The sequence below is a fragment of the Rhinoraja longicauda genome, chromosome 3, assembly GCF_053455715.1.
Source record: "Rhinoraja longicauda isolate Sanriku21f chromosome 3, sRhiLon1.1, whole genome shotgun sequence".
NCBI lineage: Eukaryota > Metazoa > Chordata > Chondrichthyes > Rajiformes > Arhynchobatidae > Rhinoraja > Rhinoraja longicauda.
In genome coordinates this window covers 80,939,663-80,962,614 of record NC_135955.1, presented here as the reverse complement: position 1 = coordinate 80,962,614, position 22,952 = coordinate 80,939,663, and positions in this window count along the sequence as shown.

Here is a 22,952-nt window from a genome sequence, read left to right as displayed (position 1 = left end):
TGTTCCAGGAACTCACGGCTCTATCTATCTATCTATCTATCTATCTATCTATCTATCTATCTATCTATCTATCTATCTATCTATCTATCTATCTATCTATCTATCTATCTATCTATCTATCTATCTATCTATCTATCTATCTATCTATCTATCTATCTATCTATCTATCTATCTATCTATCTATCTATCTATCTAAATAGTCAATAGTCAATTGTCGTTTATTTGTCACATACACATAAATGTGTAGTGAAATGAAACATTACCCGCAGTTGAACAATAAGACCAATAAGAATAATCAATAAAAATGCAATAACACATACAATCATAAACTAACACCAAACAAAAAGAAACATCCATCACAGTGAGTCTCCTCCAGTCACCTCCTCACTGTGACGGAAGGCCACAATGTCTTTTCTCTTCCCCTGCCATCTTCTCCTGCGGTCAGGCTGTTGTCGTTGCCATGTCGGGGCGGTCGGGGCTCCCGACATTGAAGCCCCCGCTGGGCGGTCAAAAACCCGCGGCCTATTCCAGGCCGCGCCAGACGGTGAAAGGTCCGCGGCGGGCCGACCCAAGCCCCGCGATTTGGGGCGGGCGAACACGCTGCCTCTGCCGCTGCCGGAGCTCCCGATGTTGGCCCCCACCCAGGGGCCTGCGGGCTCCCGACGTCCACGCGGCCCGAGCCGGAGCCTCCGGAGACGAGTCGCAGCCGCTCCTGCAGCATCCGCAGGCAGCCAACGCCGCAGGTGGTGAGTCCAGGCCATGGGCTCTGCGAACCAGAGCCCCAGGTGGTCCCAGGTGCATGGGCGGTAGTAGGCCGCAACGGGAACGGGGACACGACACAGAAACAAAGGTCGCGTCTCCGTTCAGGAGAGAGAATTTTACAGTTCCCGTTCCCTCCCACCCCCCCCCCCCCCCCAAACATAACATACAAACCCTACACCATATTAAAACTACAATTCAGACAAAAACAACAAAAAACACAAAAGACAAACGGACTGCAGGCAAGCTGCAGCTGCGACAGCAGCACTGGCTCCAACTCCAACTTCCCTGTTTCCAAACTCTATCTATCTATCTATCTATCTATCTATCTATCTATCTATCTATCTATCTATCTATCTATCTATCTATCTATCTATCTATCTATCTATCTATCTATCTATCTATCTATCTATCTATCTATCTATCTATCTATCTATCTATCTATCTATCTATCTATCTATCTATCTATCTATCTATCTATCTATCTATCTATCTATCTATCTATCTATCTATCTATCTATCTATCTATCTATCTATCTATCTATCTCTAAAACTCTCATCCTGTTTGTTGTTCCCTCGTATGTTCGTGTCTTATCTTTGTGCCCCCGTCACACAATAGTGTGACAATTTTAGGCCCACCTTACTCACCATTGTCCTGGGGTCTGTAGGACCAAGTTTCATTCAAATTGGTCTTATATTTTAAAATTTATAGACATTTTAGAGTTTAAAATGATGGCTGCCAGGCGCAGGACCTGCCAGAGTGACGGGAGTGGCAACCAATGGGGGGGGGGGGGGGGCTGCTGAGCCGATGAGCTGCCGCTAACTTTAATGAATGCATTCCCCCCCTCTCGCTGGGAGGACGAGCTGCATTTTTGATGTCAGTCCGCGCAGTTGGGGCCCGTCGATCTAATACAGATGCTCCCCGACTTACGATGCTTCCACTTACGATGCTTTGACCTACGATATTTCCACTTTGCCATGGTGCAAACGGCAGCGACCTGTAACGAGCCGCAGCTCGCTTCTGGCCATGTGAGGGGGGATGGAGTGGTTGAGTGGGTGAGGGGGGCGGGGGAGAGGGGAAGGGGGATAAGGGGGGTTGAGGGGGGGATGGAGTGGGTGAGTGGGTGAGTGGGGTTCTGACTGTCTACCCTATCTATGTCATGTGACCAATATTGCTGTCATGTGTATCGAGGTACAGTGAAGAGCTTTGTTTTGTGTGCTATCCAGTCAATTCATACCAGGAGTACAATCCCAATTGAAAAAACATCAAAAGTGCTGGAGAAACTCAACAGGTCAGGCAGCATCTCCAGAGAACATGGATGGGTGACATTTCAGTTAGGACCCTTCTTCAGACTGATTGATGTCAAGAAGGGTCCCGAACCAAAATGTCATCAGTCTGCCTCACTCAGCTGAGTTACTCCAGCACTTTGTGTCCTCTTTCCTTTTCTCACCGTGCTTTCTTACCTTTATCACAGTATACCAACAATGAATATCATAACATATCATATCACATCATATCATATCACATCATATCATATCATATCATATCATATCATATCATATCATATCATATCATATCATATCATATCATATCATATCATATCATATCATATCATATCATATCGTATCATATCGTATCATATCGTATCATATCGTATCATATCGTAGCATATCGTATCATATCATATCATATCATATCATATCATATCACATCATATCATATCATATCATATCATATCATATCATATCATATCATATCATATCATATCATATCATATCATATCATATCATATCATATCATATCATATCATATCGTAGCATATCATATCATATCATATCATATCATATCATATCATATCATATCATATCATATCATATCGTATCATATTGTATCATATCGTATCATATCATAGCATATCGTATCATATCATATCATATCATATCATATCATATCATATCATATCATATCATATCATATCATATCATATCATATCATATCATTCCACATCATATCAATAGAACAAGTGGAAATGAATTATTTTGTTTTGTCAGTCACAGGTAAAATATGTGCACCCTGAGATAAAAGGTTCACCCATCTCTGCCTCTCATATTTTTTATATAATTCTATCAGGTTTCTCCTCAACCTCCGGTGTTCCAGAGAAAACAATCTAAGTTTGTCCAGTCTCTACTTGTAACTAATGTCCCCTAATCCAGGCCACGTTCTGGTAAACCTCCTCAGCATCCTCTCCAAAGTCTCAACATCCTTCCTATAATCCTCCTTGAAGTTCAATGTTTAGAGCCAAGGCAATTAAGAGTGTGGTTGTCACTGATACGACAATTCCAATCAATATAGAGTAGACCAGAATTAGAGGACAGAGACTTGGAGGTTTATGAGTCTGGAGGAGTTTAGAGAGGGATGTGACATTGTATAGATTCAAAAATAAGAATGCCGATTTTAAAATGGAGACCTTTTCAAACCCAAAGCATGTGAGCAAGCAGAGTGGTAAATAAATCATATTTTGCATGAGTTAAGTTGAGGACAACAGATTTCATGTGAATCTAAGATAGGAAAAGCAGAGGTCATCTCAGGTAGAATAGGAAGTAGTTCAATCATGAGATAAGAAGGCCATTTGTAAGTATTTCAGCCACAGATTTGCTGAATGTTTTAATGTAGAACAATGTTGAAAAATATAATTTTGATCTATACGAAATGACGTGGAAATCTCATTTCTGTGGTGGCAAAAATATTATTTTATTGCAGGACAAGAACAGCTAATAAAACAATTGCCTGCATTCTGCCTAATCCAGCTGTTTTGTAAAGCGTGCAGAAACAATGTTGCTGAAACCTACACTTCATGATGTAATTTCCTGAAAGTATCCTTATTAGAAGCAGGTCTGGATCTATCCCTTGAGTCCAGAAAGCGTGTGAGAGTATGAACATAATACTTGAAGTACTGGGAGTAATCTGAGCATTGTTGCAAAGTAAGAAAAGATGATTTTTTAAAGATTTGTACAGACCATGGGTTCAAATTTGATTGTTTTTTTTGTTTGAATTGAACCATCGCACTATTCAAGGCTGTGTGAGCACCTTAACTAAAATCCTTTTCTGCTATCCGGCATAGTTAATGCACCAAAAATTGACAAGCCGCATGCCCCGAGCAGAAAGCTTTACTCTCTACCGTTGACTGAGTATTAAGTTGTACTTCCACCCATTGCTTAACTCTGACTGAATTCTCCCTGGCAGAACAACAAAACCAAAGCTCAATGCCAGACAGCAGAATTAGCAAGGCTTTAAAGATGTGTATTAAATATTTATCTCCGTCAGCATGCAGACAGTTTCTGAAACTAAAATGAGGGCAGTATGGATTACATTCTGTGTAACATTTATGTCAGAATGCCTTTGTCACCTGATACGCTCATCTAGTCTTATATGCCCACGATAGGATATCAGCGGTCTCGTATGGCACACTTTCAGTTTGACAGGGTTTGGTGAGGAGGTAATTCAACTTTTAAAGTTACACATTGGATGGAAGTGTTCTGGGGATGATTGCACAAGATGATGTTTTGGAAGGATTATTCAGATCAGTTATTACAAATCCAATCTTCATTCTAAAAGACACAGCTTGCATTCATGTGCAAAGTTAATATTTCGTTTCAGGTTTCTTTTCATGATAAATATTAGTAGATTACCTTGGTGGCAATTTAGGTGATAACCTGTTCAAGCAGGTCGTGCATTAGTGCATTCAACATAAGCAGTACATGTAATGTATGAGAAAATTATATTACTGGAAGAGTGATCTGGCATTTTAAAACAACAGCAACGTCAGTTAAAATTTCACAGAGCACCAGGGAATTTAGTTACATCACATTAATTGTAATCCATCACAGAACCATTGATTTTAACCCTGGATTCTTTCTCTTTTGTATTCCCCGTTCATCTCTGGGATATAAGCATCTTCATAATTTCTTCATAGCTGTGTGCCTGGAATCATGTACTGACTGGGTTCAGATAACAATAAGAGATTTCTTTCCCTCAAGGACATCAATGTACCAGATGTTTTTTTTTGTTGATAATCCGATAGATTCATGATTGTGTTACGAGCCTAGAAATTCTATCTTGCAGTGCAGTGTTTATGTAAACCACATGATAGAATTTCAAAGAAGAGCTAATTGCTGAATGGAATTGAGTAATGACTATGTCACGCAAAGTTTAAGATGTTGCTGCCAGGGTCTGTGTGCACATGGGTGAGACAGTGCATGTCCAGTTCCATCCAACAGCATGCCAGAAACCTCAAAAGCACATCTGCACAATTCACTGAGGTGGAGTGGGTCTCTCCAAACTCCCAAATAGTGCCGTGAGAACAAAGAGGTGCCTGGTGTGGGGGGTGGGGGTGCTGAGAACAAAGAGCGGCCTGGTGTGGGGGGTGGGGGGAGCTGAGAACAAAGTGGGGCCTGGTGTGGTGGTTGGGGAAGGAGTGGGGGGGGCGCTGAGAACAAAGAGGGGCCTGGTGTGGGGGGTGGGGAAGAAGGGGGAGGGGGTGGTGCTGTGAACAATGAGGGACATGGCGTGGAGGGGAACTGCCCAGAATGAAGAGGGACTATTGGGACTCCAGTGAACACTTTGTAACTTTGTCGGTGTCCTATACATGGCGACTCTTTGCATACTTTGTGTATTGTGTACAAAACAAAGAATTTCACTGTGACATGTCACATGTGATAATAAAGGACCATTCATTCATTCATTCATTCATTCATTCATTCATTCATTCATTCATTCATTCATTCATTCATTCATTCAAAAATACATCACAAACTTGTTGTCCACTCCACTAATCTGATCTTGAACCTACTCCCTCACAGGTTGCTACACAGCTCCAACATCATCTTTAAATAAGCTCACAATACCACCATTGTTGGGCACATAACATAATGACGAGTCAAAGTACAGAAGGGAGATCAACAATCTGGGTGAATGGTGTCAGAGCTACAGTCTTGCAATACCAAGGAGCTGATGGTTGACTTCAGGGGGGGGGGGGGGGGAGTTAATGATCCATGGACCTGTCATCATTGGCAGGATGGTGGTGGAGAGAGTCAAACGCTTCAAGATTCTCGGCATGCACAACTCTGAAGATTTATCCTGGGCCCAGCACATTGAAGCCGTCACAAAGAAAGCTCATCAACTCTTCCACTTCCTCAGATGATTGAGGAAATTCAGTGTGTTGGTGAATAATATACTGGATTTCTACAGGTGTATGAAAAAGAGCACACTGACTGGCTGCATCGTGGGGTGGTTCAGTAAGTCAAAAGCCCAAGAACAAAGGAATCTGCTGAAAGTGGCAAAATATCAGGTTATTAGCTAGAAAGTGGTGGCCATTGGCCAGTCCAACATGCGTATTGACCTCTCCACAATCAGAAGGATTGACAGGATGGGGCTGCCTCAAGTAGGCAGCTAATATCATCAAAAGCCTACACCGTCTTGGCTACTTTTGCATCTCACTGCTACCATCAGAAAGAAGGTTCAGGAGCATGAGAATCGTTAGCTAAAGGTTCAAAAACAGCTTCTTCCCATCAAATCTCGACCTCTTGAACCACACTGCACAACTCTACAGCAACCATACTTCAGCAATAAACTGCTATGGGCTTAGTATAGGTTGCACTAAGTACTTCAGCTTGCACTATTATGCTCCAGTTGCCTGGAATTACTAATACTTTAATTCATTATTGTTTATCGTACATTTACTTGTTGTATTGTTGTGTTAACATTGCCTGTAAGGCAGCAACAAGTAAGAAGCTAATTCTTTGTCTGAACTTCTGAGTAAGAAGCTTGAAGAAGGGTCCTAACTCGAAACGTCACGCATCCTTTTTCTCCAGAGATGCTGCCTGATGCGCTGAGTTACTACCAGCACTTTGTGTCTATCCTTGGTATAAATCAGCATCTGCAGTAGTTTGTTTCTGCAAGAAGTTCATTGTTCCGTTCCCAGTACACATGTCAATTAAACACTCTTGATACCTGACTCTCGACTTTACATTGTCTCCCACTCCAATCCCAACCCAAACCGTGGTCCACATTTCGCACATACCTTTCCCAAGCCAAGACTAATGACCTGATCTTTCCCACTAACTCTTCAAATCCTCACTGCGACACAGCGAACCGCCGACCTCCACAACCTGATCCTTCTTCCCCATGTTAAACATGCAAATCCTGGTCTACTTTATGCAATGCCTTGCACCCAATACACGCTAACATTGTGTAATGATAGTATTTCAATAAACAGTAGGTTTATTCATATGGCAGGGGGACAAACAATAAATTATGTAAGAGTGAAATATTTTTCCCTCTTTTCCGCTCTTCTCAAATAGATATGAAGTGGCATGTCTAAAATACGAAGAATTTCTTGGCAATATTGTTTTAGCTCTAAATTATTTAATTCACTAAGCTTGCATCCCTAAGTTACCATGGTGGGATTTAAGATCATGTCTCAAGGTCAATCGTTCAGGCCCCTGGGTCACTTCATCATCATCATAATCAGCTTCTCATTATACAGAGCTTTTAATTTGCTTTGGTAAAGAGTGTTAATCAAATTCACTTCTTGGAAGTACAAGAATCATGTGGTGGCATGTGAAACATTCCGATGGATGTTGGAGAGCATTTGTGTTATCACTTGCGCTGACAGTGTGCAGCCACTTTGTACTTGCAGGTGACGTGAGTCTGCCTGCTGAGATGCCCGGTGAAGCAGAAATGAAGATAATATCCGCCGCAAAAAATCTAAGAAACGGCGCCATTGTGAAAGTGGTTTGCAGAGTTCTAAATTAACAACATTAAGTTCATAAGTTCCAGGAGCAGAATTAGGCCATTTGGCCCATCGTCATTCAATCATGACCGATCTATCCCTCCCGCTCGACCCTACTCTCCTGCCTTCTCCCCATCACTCCTGACACACTTACTAATCAAGAATCTGTCAAACTCCGCACTAAAAATACTCATTGACTAGGCCTCCGCAGCCATCTGTGGCAATGAATTCCACAGATTCACCACCCTCTGACTAAATAAATTCCTCCTCATCTCCTTTCTAAAGGTACATCCTTTTAATCTGAGGTCTCTGGTCCTAGACTCTCCCATTAGTGGAAACATCCTCTCTACATTCACTCTATCCAGTCATTTCACTATTTGGTAAGCTTCAATGAGTTCCCTCTTCATCCTTCCAAATTCCAGCGAGCACAGGCTCAGTGACGTCAAATGCTCATCATATGTTAACCCAATCATTCCTGGGATCATTCTCGTAACCTATCTCCGACCTCTAAACTTGTGAGGATAATGATTTTGTAAGCGATTCACAAATCTATATACTAAAACTCTCGTTTGTTACCTTGTTTGTGACTGAACTTCAGCCAAAACGGTACACTATAGTGCGACAATTTGAGGCCCACCTTACTCACCATTGTCACTTTAGTGATAATGCAAGTAGTTTTATTGAAATCGGTGTTATATTTTTAAAGTTATTCACATTTTAAAGTTTAAAAGGAGGGGAGGGGGAGGGGAGGAGGGAGGAGGGAGTGGGAAGGGGGGAGTGGGGGAGAAGGGAGTGGGGGGGGTTGAGGAGAGAGGGGAGGGGGGTGAAGGACAGGGTGCTGCACCAATGCAGGAGAGGTTTGGGCCCAACGGGTCCACTTTGTCTAGTACAACTATAAAAATAAACTCAATCACTTTAGTTTTAAATATAGTTAGAAAAAAGGAATTAGAGGAAGCCTTAGTTTTAATAGTCTTTGAAAATTGCCATAATTCCTTCATTATTATCACAAATTATGTAATTTCATTTTGTAACCTTGCTATTCCTCCAATTAACACGACACATAGAGCAAAGGTATTTATTCACAAAATGCTGGAGTAACTCAGCAGGTCAGGCAGCATCTCAGGAGCAAAGGAATGGGTGATGTTTCGGGTCGAGACCCTTCTTCAGACTGATGTCAGGGGGGCGGGACAAAGGAAGGATATAGGTGGAGACAGGAAGATAGAGGGAGAACTGGGAAGGGGGAGGGGAAGAGAGGGACAGATGAACTATCTAAAGTTGGAGAAGTCAATGTTCATACCGCTGGGTTGCAAGCTGCCCAAGCGAAATATGAGGTGCTGTTTCTTCAATTTCCGGTGGGCCTCACTATGGCACTGGAGGAGGCCCATGACAGAAAGGTCAGACTGAGAATGGGAGGGGGAGTTGAAGTGCTCAGCCACCGGGAGATTAGGTTGGTTAAAGCGGACTGAGCGAAGGTGTTGAGCGAAACAATCGCCGAGCCTGCGTTCGGTTTCGCCGATGTAAAGAAGTTGGTGCAGGTGAACCTCTGTCTAACCTGGAAAGACTGTTTGGGTCCTTGCCTCCCAGCGGTATGAACATTGACTTCTCCAACTTTAGATAGTTCCTCTGTCCCTTTCTTCCCCTCCACCTTCCCAGTTCTCCCTCTATCTTCCTGTCTCCACCTATATCCTTCCTTTGTCCTGTCGTCCCCCCCCTGACATCAGTCTGAAGAATGGTCTCGATCTGTACCAGCATCTGCAATTATTTTCGTACACTACACATAGAGCAAATCACATACATTGATACCATTATAAAAAATATGAATGATTAAGTGTACATTACAGCATAGGAATGGTTGTCCTGAGGAATACCTCATAAGACACAACCTCTGCTCAGTGATGGGTTGGTAATTGTTTTATGAAACAGCTTCATTCAGTCCACAGGAACAACCTTGAGCTTCCTATTGATTTCTACTTTAATTCTCTGTTCCTCGTGATCTATCCTTTTGTGACCTGCTGCAATGTTACATTAAGATCCGATGTAAGTTTGAGGAGCCACTCATCATCTTTCATCTGGGCATGCCATAACCTGCTGGACTCAACATTTACATTCTACAACTTTTGGTATCTTGCTTTTTCTGTTTGATTACGTTCTGGCCCTTGATGCTACAAGTCATCCACCCGTCGTTTGGTTCAATTTTTCTCTCTCGATTAGCTTAGCATGATAGCATGACCAACTTGGCATGTCCCACAACTCTTAATATATAAACACAATGAAGAAACAATCACCTATCCACCCATATTAATCTATTTGACCATGTCTCACCCACTGACAGATATTCCCTATGTCCCTTCAATCTCACCCATCAAGAAGAGGACGTAAGAGCATAAACCACACTCCGCATACAGCCATGCACCACCCACACACAATATAGTAGCCATATTGAAGATGAAGATTACAGAGGCCAGAGAAAAAAACCCAAGAGCAGTTTCAGATAAAAGAGGAGATATTGGGGTCAAAAAGCATTAGGATAGATAAATCCCCAGAACCTGATGGGATCTATACTAGGTTATTGAGAGAGGCAAGGGAGGAGATTGCAGGAGCTTTGACAAAGTTCTTTGCATCTTCTCTGGCTACTGGTGAGGACTGGAGAGCAGCTAATATCGTTCCTTTATTTATTTAGAAAGGGAAGTAGAGAGAATCCAGGGAATTATAGGCCTCATGTTAGGGAACCTATTGGAGAAAATTCTTTGGAATCTTCCCATTTGTAAGAGGATGGGTTAATTAGGGATAGTCAGCATGACTTTGTACATAGCAGGTCAAGTCCCCCATGGTGATCCAGAAGATTAAGATGCACAGGATTAACAGTGACCTGGTCGAATGGATTCAGAACTGGCTTACTGATAGCAGACGGAGGGTATGTGCAGGAAGGAACTGCAGATGCTGGTTTAAACCGAAGATAGACACAAAATGCTGGAGTAACACAGCGGGATAGGCAGCATCTCTGGAGAGAAGGAATGGATGACGTTTCATGTCGAGACCCTTCTTCAGAGGGTTGTGGTGGAAGGACAATATATAGACTGGCCAGTGGATTGTCGCAGGGATCTGTACAGTTACCTCTGTTGTTTGTGATATATATAAATAACTCAGATGTTTAGTTTAGTTTAGTTTAGTTTAGAGATGCAACATAGAAACAGGCCCTCTGGCCCATCAAGACTGCATTGACCAGCGATCATCTGTACATTAGTTCTATCCTACACACTAGAGACAATTTACAGAAGTCAATTAACCTACAAACCTGCACGTCTTTGGGATGTGGGAGGAAACTGGAGCTCCTGGAAGAAAACCCATGCAGTCATATGGAAAATGTACAAACTCTGTACAGACAGCACCCAGAGTCAGGATCGAACCCAGGTCTCTGGTGCTGTAAGGAAGCAACTCTATCGCTGCACCACTGGGCATTCTGGAAATGCATTCTCGTTTGGGGCAAACCACGTCCATGCTTGTGTGGAGATGGGTGTCACTGTCCTTGTGGCAGATCCTGGCGTGCCTCGGTTGTAAAGATTGCTCATGAAGGATTGCCAGCACTGTCACCAGTGAGGCATCCATTGACAGAGTATCCTGGCAGCTCAATGCTGAACAAAAGCACTCTCTGTTCATATTGTACACTTTGTGAACTTTAGAGTATGTTTGAGCAACTCCAGTTCCAGCCTGATGTTGTCCAGTCATGTTTTTGTCAATAAATAGAGTGCCCCTTTAAAGTAGAATGATGTTCTGGTTGTATGGAGACAGTGCCAACTGCATTGTGCATTTTTGTCACATCTATGCCTGTTTACAGGGGCCCTCTGCTGACTTGACCATGTAGCTTTCAAACTGATGACAGTCTGCTCCAAAGTGTGCCGCGACTAACAAGGGAGTGCTTTATTCAGCATGTAGCTGCTGCAATACTCATCTGATGTGTGCCTCAACGTCACATGAGAGCACTACCGTGCTCCACTTCAGAGTGGAGGATAGACAAACAACATGCTCATCCCCAGCCTACCCCTGCAGAGTGTTTAGAGAAAGTGGATCAGGAGGATGAGGAAAGTCATTGTGGAGTCCTTCCATAAACATTGTCTCGCAGCAGAGCAGTGGGAAGTATTGATCTGTATAAATAAACTGCTGAAGGAACTCAGCCGATCAGGCAAGATCTGTGGAGGCAAATGCACAGATGAGGTTTCAGGTCGGGACCCTTCTTTAGACATCAGTCAAGCGCTCGACGAATTGACGCCTTGATCAAATAAGTATACAACGTCGTTTCCCAATGCTTTGCACTTCTTTGCTGGGGACTTCAACCAGGCTAGCTTGAAGAGGTATCTGTCGAAGTACCATCAACACATCACTTTCAACATCAGAGGACCTGATATACTCGACCATTGCTAGACCACCATCTGGAATGCCTATTGCTCCATCTTTCAGCCGCACTTTAGAAAATCAGACCACTTGGCTGTGCTTCTTCTTGCCTACAATCAGAGGATGAAAAGCGAGGCACCAGGGAAGAGGACTACAAAGCACTGGTCAAGAGAGGACGAGGAATGGGTTTGGGACTGCTTCAAGTCGGTGGACTGGGCCATGTTGATGGATTTGCCAGTGGTCCTGAGCGAGTATGTCACAATCATCATCAACCACATAACAAATGTGTGGACAAAGTACGTATCTGAGAAAGCAATCTAAGTCTTCATGTACCCTGGATGAACCAGGAGATTTGTAATGTGCTGGAGGCTAAACCTGTGACATTTAAAACTGGTGATCCGATATCATACAAGAAGTCCAGGTGTGACTTTTTGAAGGCCGCCAGGATCACTAGCCGACAATTTTGAGCAATGCTGGAGTCACAGACGGATGTTCAACAGCTGTGGCAGGGCTTGCACTCCACCACCTCCGACAAAGTGAAACCGGATAGCCTAAGTGGCAATGGCATATCACTTCCAGATGAGCTCAACGCCTTCTATGCACGCTTTGATAGGGAGAACATGATACACCTACACGAGCCTCCAGCCCATGATGATCCTGTGATCTCAGTCTCTGAGACCAATGTCAGAGCATCCTTTTCGAGGGTGATTTCATGGGAAGCATCCGGCTCAGACAACACACCTGGTCGAGTACTAAAGACCTGTGTGGATCTCTTGCCTGGGGTATTTAACAACCTCTTGTTTCTGTGGTTTGATGGGCCCACGTGTCCAAGAAGAACCTACCTCAATGACTACTGTCTGGTATCCCGTATATTCACCGTAATCAATTGCAATGAGAGGCTGGTTATGGTGCGAATCATCTCCTGCCTCAGAAATGAAAAAGATCCACTTCAATTTGTCTATCGCCACAACAGGTCAGCAGAGAATGCCATCTCACCACCTCTCCACTTTGCTCGAGACCATTTGGACATCGGGAACAAAAGGATGTTGTTCATCAACTACAGCTTCAACTCTCCAAACTCGTCACCAAGCTCCAAGACCTGGAACTCTGGACCTTCCTTTGCAACTGGATGCTTGAGTTCTGCATTGGTAGACCTCAATCGGTGAGGATGTAATAATATCTCCTCCTTACTGACCTCCACACACAGGTGCACCTCAAGGCTGTGTGCTTTGCCCTTCATCACATCCCGCTCTACCCTTTTTACATTCATGATCATGTGGCTGAGCACATTTCCAATGTCATCTGTACATTTGCTGATGATATCACTGTGGTTGGTTGAATTAGAAATGGTGTTGAATCAGTGTACAAGGGAGAGATAGAAAGGGCCAGAAGGGTGAGCACACGTCAGTTTACATCATCGGTGGGTTGGTGGTGAAGAGAGATGTCAGATTCAAATTCCTGGGTGTTATCATCTTGGATGGCTTTTCGCAGGAACAGCACACGGATGTAATCATGAAGAAGGTTCACCAATGCCTCTACTTCCATAGAAGTTTAAAGAGATTCTGTATGTTTCTGAATATTCCATTAAGTGTACTGTAGAAAGTATCCTGACTGACTGCTTAATGGGCTGGTATGGCATTTTCCAATGCACAGCTGTGCCAGAGGCTGCAGTGGGTGGTAGACTCAGCCTGTACCATCATGGGCACGTACCTCCTCTTCATTGAAAGCTTCTCCATGAGTATCTGCCACAAGAAGGTGGCATTTATCATCAAGGACCAGCACTGTCTGGGCTATGCCCTCTTCTCTTTCCACCATCGGGCAGGAGGTACAGAAGCCTAAAGTCCCACACTGCCAGATTCAGGATCAACTACTTTCCTTCAACTATTAAGTTTTGAATCAACTTGCGCAAGCCTAATTCTACCTCAATAATGCATTGCTGCAGTCCACATCCTGCACTACCATGGACTTGTTTTTATTTCTACTCATGTTTTTGCACTAATGTTTTGTTTTACCGTCTTCTTACTTTTAGAAATATCACACGTAATTCATGTATAATTTATTTTTGTGCATTTGTCTGAATCTCTGTGCCTGTTCCAGGCAAGAGTTTTTCAATGCGCCTGTATCTCACTGTACTTGTGCATTGGAATGTGCTGCCATGGGTGATGGTGGGAGTAGATACCATAGTGGCATTTAAGACTCTTTTAGATGGGTACATGGATACGCAGTGAATGAAGAAATATGGATCACATCCTGACAGAGGAGTTGCGCTGGCTTCATGTCGGGACAGACATTATGGGCCGGAAGAGCTATTCCTGTGCTATACTGTTCTATGGGCTACGCCAATCGATGTTACTTGACGTGATTTGAATTTATCACCAGTCCTTGATTCATTTACTGAAGTAGTTCAGAATAACTGATTTCAGAGGGGCGTAGCTCTTCCTGACATATCTTGTGAGGACATGGAATTTATTTCCACTTTGCGGTGCTAGTGGGGATTCCCACCCCTGAAGGTGACAGGTGAGACCACCTTCTGCCAGCTCTTCCTCTGCTCCCCCAGTGGGACTCTTGCCCCTTTGCCACAGAGGATCTTCCTCCTGGCATTTGTCTCACAATGTGAAAGCTAAGCTTTCTCACTAAATCTAAAGACCTCCCCTCATGTACCTCTCCTGATGTGTTCAAGAGAGAGTTAGATATAGCTCTTCGGACTAACGGGATGAAGGGATATTTCAATTTTTCTTGATTAGTACAAGTGTCAGAGGTGATGAGGAGGAGGCAGGAGTACGGGGTTAGGAGGGAGAGATAGATCAGCCACGATTGAATGGCGGAGTAGACCTGATGGGCCGAATGGCCTAATACCACTCCTATTCCTTATGACCTTATGATAGGGGGAGAAAGCAGGAGCGGGGTACTGATTTTGGATGATCAGCCATGATCATATTGAATGGCGGTGCTGGCTTGAAGGGCCGAATGGCCTACTCCTGCACCTATTTTCTATGTTTCTATGTTTCTATGTAGTCCTTTTTCCTCAATGGCAGCTACAGAATGTGTTATTCTTGTTAAGCTGGCTGTGGGAAATGTGCCTTTAAGGCCTGGTGCCTTCCTGAGATTGACATCAAATTTTTGGAAGCTGTCTTCAATTTAATGTTATCCTGTTGTAGTGTAATGTTCCAAGTTGAAACCACACAAGAGCTGTTTATAAATTTTTGGGGCGTCAATTTTGTGACTTTTCATGTGGCCGAGTGGGGGTCTGATTGGGAGATAGTATTAAATTAGTACACTAAAAGAAGATTAAATTCAATTTCTAAGGAAATAGCACATTCAGACGTCGATTTTAACCATCGGTTGCGCGTGGTTTTGGTGCGGGGTTTGAGGTTAATACTTGCAAAACTGACAAAGGACAGGGAAGCCTCTTCAACTGATCAACTTCTGCAAATAACTGCCATGCACCCAACTGAGTGCAAATAAACCCCTGCAGGAATTGCGGGTTGCCAATTAAGATATTAGTTGCTCAATTAGAGAGATATTGACATGGAATTCGACCATAAATGCGGCTTGATGGGTTTCATGAGCTCGCTGGAAGTCGCCAATGACAGCAAGGCAAACATATAGTGTCAAGTGAGGGAACAGAAGCCTTTTCAGGGAATCAGGCTAATGAGCACTCTGCACCCTCAGCTGCCTTCTTAGTTGGTTGTGGGAACAGAATTTTGAACAGTACTTTCCTGTGAGCTTACTTCATATACTTTGGCGGTTTCTTCAGCATTTTGTAGGATTCCTTATTTTGAATGTTTTATAGTAATTCCTGCATCTACTAGATTACCATGGACTGTGTCCCTGCTGGCTTACATTGAGCATCATTCGAGGCGGTGGGGCAAGCAGCACATGTAACAGGCTGCTGTTCCACAACAGAAAGGCGAACAACAGATGGGTTGCATGAAGCTATCTTTGACACAGTGTGGACAAATTAATAAGCTTACCTGACACTTCTGAACACCAGTGTTTCAGCAGGCACAGGGTCTTTAACAATTCCATGTGACATTTGCAGGCCACTGGAACAAAGTTTAATGCCAAATGTGTAAGAGGGAACTGCAGATGCTGGTTTAAACCGAAGATAGGCACAAAATGCTGGAGTAACTCAACGGGACGAGTTCAGACTAGAGTCAGGGGAAAGGCAAACAAGAGATATAGATGGTGATGTGTTGCGATATACTGCAGAAAAAAATCTCTATATCTCTTTATTGCCAAATGGATCTGATGGCTACCCAATACCGTTGAATTTCAAAGTCACTACCATCCCCAACTTTATCTCTCTGAAGCTTTCCAGTATTTTGGCAGAAGTATTTGCAGAATTTTATAATTGGAACCACTCAAATACATAAGAGTGGTAGACGTTTCGGGTCGAGACCCTTCTTCAGACCGAGTCTGAAGAAGGGTCTCAACCCAAAACGTCACCCATTCCTTCTCTCCAGTGATACTGCTTGTCTCGCTGAGTTAATCCAGCTTTTTGTATCTATCTTGTACCCCTCAGGTCCTCCTTAGGAACTATTAAACCTTTCCCCACCCATCGACAATAATCAACATCTATAGTTTCTGATGTTGAGAGATCCTAATGGAGTTACTCCAGCATTTTGTGAATAAATCGATTTGTACCAGCATCTGCAGTTATTTTCTTATACTAATGTAATCCCCAATCACCTACCAGTAGATATCAAGTTTTTCACCTGGGAAAGACAGTCTTTAGAGCACAATGCAGCTATGGTGGTGCAACGGCAGAGTGGCCGCCTTACAATGCTTGCAGCGCCGGAGACCCGGATTCGATACCGGCTACAGGTACTGTCTGCACGGAGTTTGTATGTTCTCCCCGTGACCGCGAGGTCATCAGTTTCCTCCCACACTCCTAAGAATTACAGGCATGTAGGTTAATTGGCTTGGCGTCGGCGTAAATTGGATAAGTGTGAGGTTATCCACTTTGGTGGTAAGAATAGAAAGGCAGAGTATTATCTGAATGGTGTCAAGTTAGGAAAAGGGGACACACAACGAGATCTGGGTGTCCTAGTGCATCAGTCACTGAAAGGAAGCATGCAGGTACAGCAGGCAGTGAAGAAAGCCAATGGAATGTTGGCCTTCATAACAAGAGGAGTTGAGTATAGGAGCAAAGAGGTCCTTCTGCAGTTGTACAGGGCCCTAATGAGACCTCACCTGGAGTACTGTGTGCAGTTTTAGTCTCCAAATTTGAGGAAGGATATTCTTGCTATTGAGGGCGTGCAGCGTAGGTTTACTAGGTTAATTCCCGGAATGGCTGGACTGTCATATGTTGAAAGACTGGAGCGACTAGGCTTGTATACACTGGAATTTAGAAGGATGAGAGGAGATCTTATCGAAACGTATAAGATTCGTTTAAGGGGTTGGAGGCAGGAAGCATGTTCCCAATGTTGGGGGAGTCCAGAACAAGTGGCCACAGTTTAAGAATAAGGGGTAGGCCATTTAGAACTGAGATGAGGAAAAACGTTTTCAGTCAGAGCGTTGTGAATCTGTGGAATTCTCTACCTCAGAAGGCAGTGGAGGCCTATTCTCTGAATGCATTCAAGAGAGAGCTAGATAGAGCTCTTAAGGATAGCGGAGTCAGGGGTTATGGGGAGAAGGCAGGAACAGGGTACTGATTGAGAATGATCAGCCATGATCACATTGAATGGCGGTGCTGGCTCGAAGGGCCGAATGGCCTCCTCCTGCACCTATTGTCTATTGTCTATTGTCTATTGTCTATTGTTCTCCCCTCAGGGTGGTCCCCCCATGCCGATTCCTCCATTGTTCTTCCCCCTCCCTCACAGTGGTCCATGCTCTCATCGACCCATGATCCATATCCCTCCATTCCCTGCAACCTGAAATGATAACTCTGTTTTTTCTTGCATTCAAGAGAGAGCTAGATAGAGCTCTTAAGGATAGCGGAGTCAGGGGTTATGGGGAGAAAGCAGGAACGGGGTACTGATTGAGAATGATCAGCCATGATCACATTGAATGGCCGAAGGGCCGAATGGCCTCCTCCTGCACCTATTGTCTATTGTCTATTATTGTCTATAAATTGTCCCTAGTGCGTGTCGGATAGTGTTAATGTACGGGGATCGCTGGTTGGTGCGGACTCGGTGGGGCAAAGGGTCTGTTTCCACACTGTATCTCTAAACTAAACTAAACTAAACTTAAAAAGCACCAGGGCATCCAGTGAAGTGTTCCTGACATTGGACGTTGCTCTTGCTCAACTTGACGCATTCATGTATTTCCTCCTTCTGGCAACTCCACCTGCTTCAGCCTGTGTGGTTGTAATGGCTGCTACAACACAACCATTCAGATCAGGCTTTGTAGGTCATCATTCGGCTCACTCATGTTAATTGGATGGGAAGCAGAAATGAAATTATAATGAGATGATTGAGCGAACAAAAAGGAACACTTTCGGAACGGCTGTGAAAACTAATGGGTTCCTGATTTACTATCACGTCTTCTCGCGCTGCACCTGCAAATTAAAATTCAGGCCGCTGTTAATTTAAAAAAAATTAAATCATCAGAGGTGGGATGAATTCTCTGAAAGCAAAAAAATCAGATTCCATGTTAGGAGGAAATTAATACATATCCCATTCCTTAACATCCTGGCTGAAAAAGTGTTCTGTGTGGAAGTGGAAGTATGTATTAAGCAATAGCATCCGTTTTTCAGGGACAAGACCGGTTGCATGATCAGCAGGACTCATTGTACTGATCCTTTTCCCAGTTATGCACTGTGCAATGGAGTAACAGGACACTATGGCAATCCACCCTCGGATTTCTTCATCTCCACCACACCTTTGGGGTAAAGCACTGAATAGTTCACGTTCACACATTATAGGAGTAGAATTAGGCCATTTGGCCTATCAAGTCTACTGCGCCATTCAATCATGGCTGATTCCCATTTTCCTGCCTTCTCCCCATAACCCTTGACACCCGTTCTAATCAAGAATTTGTCTATCTCTGCCTTAAAAATATCCACTGGCTTGGCATCCACAGCCTTCTGTGGCAATGAGTTCCACAGATTAACTGTGAGGGGCGCTCACAATAAAGAGGGCAAAAATGTAGACCATCGCCAATGTATCCACACATTCTCAGCTCCTAATGACTAGTTGGACAGAATAAATGGCAGAGATTTGGAGTCAGTGTTGCTTTCTCTTTGCATCTCCCAAACTGTAGACTTTGGACTTTAGACATACAACACGGCAAAAGGCCCCTTCAGCCCACCGCGTCCGCGCCAACCATTGATCACCCTGTACTCTAGCACCATCCTACACACTAGGGACAATTAACAATTTTACCGAAGTCAATTAACCTGCAAACCTGCACGTCTTTGGGATGTGTGAGGAAACTAGAGCACCCGTAGAAAATATCCATGCGGTCACATGGAGAACATGCAAACTCCGTATAAACAACACGGTAGTTGCCTGCATGTCAACAGCCCTCCCTACCTCGCCTACCTCTATCATTGAAAACTGACCAGCTACTATCAGAAGTGCTGAACTGCTATCTACCTCATAGATGACCCTTGGACTATCCTTGATCAGACTTTGCTGGCTTAAACTTGCACTGAATGATATTTCCTTATCATGTTTCTATACATTGTAATGGCTCGATTTTAATCATGTATTCTCTTTCTGTTGACTGGACAGCATGCAACAAAAGCTTATAACTGTAATTCGGTACACGTGCCAATAAACTAAACTAAACCATTAACTAAACTGAACTGAGGTCTGAGATGTGGAAAAACATTTTTCAGGACTGAGATGAGGAAAAACCTTTTCACCCAGAGAGTTGTGAATCTGTGGAATTCTCTGTCACAAGAGAGAGTTGGATATTGCTCTTAGGGCTAACGGCATCAAGGGTTATGGGGAGAAAGCAAGAACGAGGTACTGGTTTTAGATGATCAGCCATGATCAGCGATGATCATATTGAATGGCGGTGCTGGCTCGAAGAGCCGAATGGCCTACTCCTGCACCTATTTTATATGTTTCTATGTTTCTATGAACTAAACTAAAATACTCAACCCTGAGAGGCAAGACTGTCATCCATACATGTTTTGCTACCTGCTGCCATTCCCCAACACCGAACCCCAACCCCCAATCTGGAACTGAATGATTCAAATATCTTTGCGTGAGTTGACATGGCTTAACACTTATAAAATCTTATTGAGACAATTCTGCCTGTGTCCTTGTCTAGTGGCTGCTTTCACAACTATCTCACTCCCCTTTCAGTGAAAAGGATGAATGCGCTTTTCAGAGCAAAGCCCTAAACCCTGAAAAATGTTGGTGAAAGTTTTGAGGAAGCGGCAGAGATTTGTCAAAGACGTCAGGATTACAAGCTGGAATAAATACTGGGAAAGATACTTCAAAGAAAGCATTACATGGTTAGTGGTAAGTATGATTATCTAGGGATGGGACAGTCTCGTAAGTGGCGACAGAGAGAATCTGTGTTGTGGTCAGTAATTGGCAGTATTGTGGGTAGTCACACTCTGTCTGAAATGCTCAGGATGAGCTGTTCTGGTGAGTAAGAAGAAGCACTAGACCTCATTGTGCTATAGAGGACTTAATAGGCAGGAAGGCTCTTGAAAGCCTTCGCAGAAGAATGGTAGTTATCTAAATCTTTGCTTCTATGTCTTTTTCTGTTGCTCCTCTCCCATCTTCTCAAGTGGCACATGAAGCAACTCAGTACTTCCATTGAACTTAGAATCATGAGACTCCACTGCTACTTGCTACCTTGGCAACTGCCTCTTTAGTCAGAGGGTAGTTAATCTATGGAACTCATTGCAACAGAGGGCCGTGGAGGCCAAGTCAGTGGATATTTTAAAGGCAGAGGTAGACAAATTCTTGATTAGAACGGGTGTCAAGGGTTATGGGGAGAAGGCAGGAAAATGGGATTAGAAGGCAGAGATCAGCCATGATTGAAAGATGGTATAGACTCGATGGGCCGAATGGCCTAATTCTACTATAACTTGTGAACTTGTGAAAATCTATATTTTTTTCATGGGAGGCTGTGGGTGATGTGGTTTTCTCTCCCCTGCTGTTGCAGATGGATCTCTCACCTGTGTCTCCTCTAGTTCTGCTCTCATTCCCCCTTAGATGGAACAAGGGTAGAGTACCCCTGGACCTTACCTTTTACCCCAGCGGCCTTCGCATCCAACACTCTGACACTCATCCATCATACCCTGACATTTCCGCCACCTTCAACGTGATCCCACCACCAGTTACATTTTCCCACCCCCACTTCTTTCCCCTTTCTGCAGAGTCCACTCTCTCTGCAACTCCTTGGTTCACACATCCCTTGCCAGCCAAGGTACTTTCAACCGCAACAGCTGGTGCTGTAACATCTGTTCCTACACCTCCTCCCTCACATCCACCCAGGGACTCCAGCAGGTGAGACAGAGAATCACATGCACCTTCTCCAACATCATCTACTGTTTTCGTGCTCTCGATGTGGTCTCCTTTACATCAGCGTGATTAGGTGTTGACTAGACAACTGTTTCACCAAACACTTGAACTTGGTCCACAAAGGCATGGTGGATCTCCCGTTTGCTTACCATTTTAGCATCCCATCCCATTCCCATGCCGACATTTCTGCCCTGGACACCCTCCACTGCCTGAATGAGGCCACACGCAAACTGGAGTAACAGCTCCTCATATTTTGCTATGGTATGAACATTGAATACTCCAATTTTTGGTAACTAATCAACAATCCCCCTCACCCTCTTATTTCACCACCTCCCTAAATGTGCCCCACCTGAATGCACACCTATTTCTCCAACCACCCCACCCCTCTTTCCCTTCCCCTCATCACTTTCCACCTACATCCACTCCTCTGGTCTTGAAATTCACACCTCTTCCTTCCTTATCTCGCAGCCTGTTGATCCCTTTTCATCTCTGGCCTTTGTTCATCCATCTGCCAATCCACCCCCCTCACCAATCACTTGCCCAGCACTGTCCTCCCCCCCCCACCTTTCTTCCATCTTTCTCCTCCCTACAGTCTGAAGAAGGGTCCCAACCTAAGATGCCACCTATCCATGTTCAGTTACTCCAGTGCTTTGTGTTTTTTGTTCATTGGGTCTCATGGGTCAATATAATCATGAAAGTGTGTAGGTAATTTTGCAAACAATTTTTGTTGTATGTTATAAGCACCTAGTTATCAAAATATTTTAGTTTTGCAATCTTGAATTGTGTGTCTTTTTTTCTTATTAAGAGAACCAGCTTTCATCTCCAGAGAAAATGACAGATTTATGTTCTCTGTGCTATTTCAATAAGATTCCTTACTCTCAGTTGCACAAGTACACTCCTTGCTTCATTTATTATATTTCTTTTTTACTCACCGAATATCCCTGGTGTACAATTAAGTGTAGCCGTCCCTTTGTCCTGAATTTTAGGTCACTGTACTTCAGAGTCATTGATGGTTACATTAACTTTGAAGAGAGTACATAAGAGCTGATACTGCATCATAGTAACTGTCCCCAAATCTGGTGGTGGGTGATTTTCACAAGGTACGTGAAATCGCACACCACCAGATTCGGGGAGCGTTTCTTCCCAGCTGTTATCAGGCAATTGAATCATCCTACCACAACCAGAGAGCAGTGCTGAACTACTATCTACCTCTTTGATGACCCTCAGACTATCCTTGATTGGACTTTACTGGTTTTACCTTGCACTAAATGTTATTCCCTTATCCTGTACCAATCTCTTGCCCAGAGTAGGGGAATCAAGGACCAGAGGACAAAGGTTCAAGGTGAAGGGGAAAAGATTTAACAGGAATCTGAGAGGTAAATGTTTGACACAAATGGTGGTGGGTGTATGGTACAAGCTGCCAGAGGAGGTAGTTGCTGCTGGGATTATCCCAATGTTTAAGAAACAGTTAGAAGGGTACATGGATAGGACAAGGTTGGAGGGATATAGACCAAGCATAGGCACGTGGGACTAGTGCAGCAGGGACATGTTGGCCGGAGTGGGCGAGTTGGGCCGAAGT